The sequence below is a fragment of the Ambystoma mexicanum genome, unplaced genomic scaffold, assembly GCF_040938575.1.
Source record: "Ambystoma mexicanum isolate Mex_15411 unplaced genomic scaffold, UKY_AmexF1_1 Mex_scaf118, whole genome shotgun sequence".
Classification (NCBI taxonomy): Eukaryota; Metazoa; Chordata; class Amphibia; order Caudata; family Ambystomatidae; genus Ambystoma; species Ambystoma mexicanum.
The window spans coordinates 499961-503748 of NW_027182345.1; the positions used below are offsets into that span (position 1 = coordinate 499961).

General features: G+C 35.3%; 1 non-coding gene across 1 annotated transcript; it reads left to right on the forward strand.

Moving 5' to 3' along the window:
- Positions 1–1085: 1085 nt before the first annotated feature.
- On the forward strand, positions 1086–1157 carry TRNAC-GCA (transfer RNA cysteine (anticodon GCA)). The gene has a single exon. It is a non-coding gene; the product is annotated as a tRNA-Cys (tRNA).
- The last annotated feature ends 2631 nt before the right edge of the window (positions 1158–3788 follow it).

Consider the following 3788-nt stretch of genomic DNA (forward strand, 5'->3'; position numbering starts at 1 on the left):
GACATCCTTCGCACCCCATACACTTATAAGGAGGGTTTTGTGGCTGAAAATGCATTGCTTTGATGGTGATTGCATGTTGCTTGTACTTTGTACATATTACCGAATTAATAAAGGCGAACTTTTCAGAACTGGAGTATAGCTCAGTGGTAGAGCATTTCACTGCAGATCAAGAGTTCCCTAGTTCAAAACTGGGTGCCCCCTTGTTCAACTGTTTTACCTGTAGAAGTATTTTTCTAATTAAATAAATTGAAGAAAACATTTACAATCTTAGCATTTTATGTAATGAGCAACACATTTCTACATTAGAAATACTCCTGATTATCTCCTGAAACATAGGGTAAACACCATGAAACTGTTTAGGATTTCTTCATATGATACAAGCTGTGGTTTACATTCACCCAAGTTCTACTGGTGATATTATCAGTTTGAAATAGTCCATTGGAAGCTCATATGAATGTTATAAAACTGTGGTGGAAACCAATAATATGCCCTTAATGAAATGTATTAATTTGTACAGCTGACCAGAAGTGCACTGATGTCATTAGTTCTACAAGTTCCATACAGTCACCCACTCTATCACTTTTTTTAAAAAAAGGGCAGTTTTCAGCATTCAAGGGTTTAACTCAGTGGTAGAGCGTAGGAGTGCAGTTCAAGAAGTCCCTGTTTCATAACCATATACCCTCGTCAATAGATCCTGTTAAAATGTTTTTCAACTCAATGCACTGTAAGAAACAATAGGATATATCATCATTTCATATACAAAACAATGAACAATTGGGTTTAACTATGCTCTTAGCACAAAATCAACAAACTGCAGTAAAGAAGCAGTTACATTTTGCAGAATTTGTGCATTTGACAAAAGATTTTTTTTCCATGTTCCAAGATCTACATGTGATACGAAATGTATGAATTCTTGCACTGGAAACATCACTGTATTTTACCAAGGCAGATAAAGGACATCCTTCGCACCCCATATACTTATAAGGAGGGTTTGGTGGCTGAAAATGCATTGCTTTGATGGTGATTGCATGTTGCTTGAACTTTGTACATATTACTGAATTAATAAAGGTGAACTTTTCAGGACTGGGGGTATGGCTCAGTGGTAGACCATTTGACTGCAGATCAAGAGGTCCCTAGTTCAAATCTGGGTGCCCCCTTGTACAACTGTTTTACCTGTAGAAATATTTTTTTAAATAAATTGAAGAAAACATTTACAATCTTAGCATTTTATGTAATGAGCAACACATTTCTACATTTGAAATACTCCTGATCATCTCCTGAAACATAAGGTAAACACCATGAAACTGTTTAGGATTTCTTCATATGATACAAGCTGTGTTTTACATAAACCCAAGTTCTACTGGTGATATTATCAGTTTGAAATAGTCCATTGGAAGCTCATATGAATGTTATAAAACTGTGGTGCAAACCAATAACATGCCCTTAATGAAATGTATTAATTTGTACAGCTGACCAGAAGTGCACTGATGTCATTAGTTCTACAAGTTCCATACAGTCACCCGTTCTATCACCTTTTTCAAAAAGGGCAGTTTTCAGCATTCAAGGGTTTATGTCAGTGGTAGAGCGTAGGAGTGCTTTTCAAGAAGTACCTGTTTCATAACCATATACCCTCTTCAATAGATCCTGTTAAAATGTTTTTCAACCCAATGCACTGTAAGCAACAATAGGATATATCATTTCATATAAAAACAATGAACAATTGGGTTTAACTATGCTCTTAGCACAAAATCAACAAACTGCAGTAGAGAAGCAGTTACATTTTGCAGAATTTGTGCATTTGACAAAAGATTTTTTTTCCATGTTCCAAGATCTACATGTGATAAGAAATGTATGAAGTCTTGCAATGGAAACCTCACTGTATTTTACCAAGGCAGATAAAGGACATCCTTCGCACCCCATACACTTATAAGGAGGGTTTTGTGGCTGAAAATGCATTGCTTTGATGGTGATTGCATGTTGCTTGTACTTTGTACATATTACTGAATTAATAAAGGCAAACTTTTCAGAACTGGGGTATAGCTCAGTGGTAGAGCATTTCACTGCAGATCAAGAGTTCCCTAGTTCAAAACTGGGTGCCCCCTTGTTCAACTGTTTTACCTGTAGAAATATTTTTCTAATTAAATAAATTGAAGAAAACATTTACAATCTTAGCATTTTATGTAATGAGCAACACATTTCTACATTAGAAATACTCCTGATTATCTCCTGAAACATATGGTAAACACCATGAAACTGTTTAGGATTTCTTCATATGATACAAGCTGTGTTTTACATTCACCCAAGTTCTACTGGTGATATTATCAGTTTGAAATAGTCCATTGGAAGCTCATATGAATGTTATAAAACTGTGGTGGAAACCAATAATATGCCCTTAATGAAATGTATTAATTTGTACAGCTGACCAGAAGTGCACTGATGTCATTAGTTCTACAAGTTCCATACAGTCACCCACTCTATCACCTTTTTCAAAAAGGGCAGTTTTCAGCATTCAAGGGTTTATGTCAGTGTTAGAGCGTAGGAGTGCTTTTCAAGAAGTCCCTGTTTCATAACCATATACCCTCTTCAATAGATCCTGTTAAAATGTTTTTCAACCCAATGCACTGTAAGAAACAATAGGATATATCATTTCATATAAAAAACAATGAACAATTGGGTTTAACTATGCTCTTAGCACAAAATCAACAAACTGCAGTATAGAAGCAGTTACATTTTGCAGAATTTGTGCATTTGACAAAAGATTTTTTTTTCCATGTTCCAAGATCTACATGTGATAAGAAATGTATGAAGTCTTGCAATGGAAACCTCACTGTATTTTACCAAGGCAGATAAAGGACATCCTTCGCACCCCATACACTTATAAGGAGGGTTTTGTGGCTGAAAATGCATTGCTTTGATGGTGATTGCATGTTGCTTGTACTTTGTACATATTACTGAATTAATAAAGGCGAACTTTTCAGAACTGGGGGAATAGCTCAGTGGTAGAGCATTTCACTGCAGATCAAGAGTTCCCTAGTTCAAAACTGGGTGCCCCCTTGTTCAACTGTTTTACCTGTAGAAATATTTTTCTAATTAAATAAATTGAAGAAAACATTTACAATCTTAGCATTTTATGTAATGAGCAACACATTTCTACATTAGAAATACTCCGGATTATCTCCTGAAACATATGGTAAACACCATGAAACTGTTTAGGATTTCTTCATATGATACAAGCTGTGTTTTACATTCACCCAATTTCTACTGGTGATATTATCAGTTTGAAATAGTCCATTGGAAGCTCATATGAATGTTATAAAACTGTGGTGGAAACCAATAATATGCCCTTAATGAAATGTATTAATTTGTACAGCTGACCAGAAGTGCACCGATGTCATTAGTTCTACAAGTTCCATACAGTCACCCACTCTATCACCTTTTTAAAAAAGGGCAGTTTTCAGCATTCAAGGGTTTATGTCAGTGGTAGAGCGTAGGAGTGCTTTTCAAGAAGTCCCTGGTTCATAACCATATACCCTCTTCAATAGATCCTGTTAAAATGTTTTTCAACCCAATGCACTGTAAGAAACAATCGGATATATCATCATTTCATATACAACACAATGAACAATTGGGTTTAACTATGCTCTTAGCACAAAATCAACAAACTGCAGTAGAGAAGCAGTTACATTTTGCAGAATTTGTGCATTTGACAAAAGATTTTTTTTCCATGTTCCAAGATCTACATGTGATACAAAATGTATGAATTCTTGCAATGGAAACCTCACTGTATT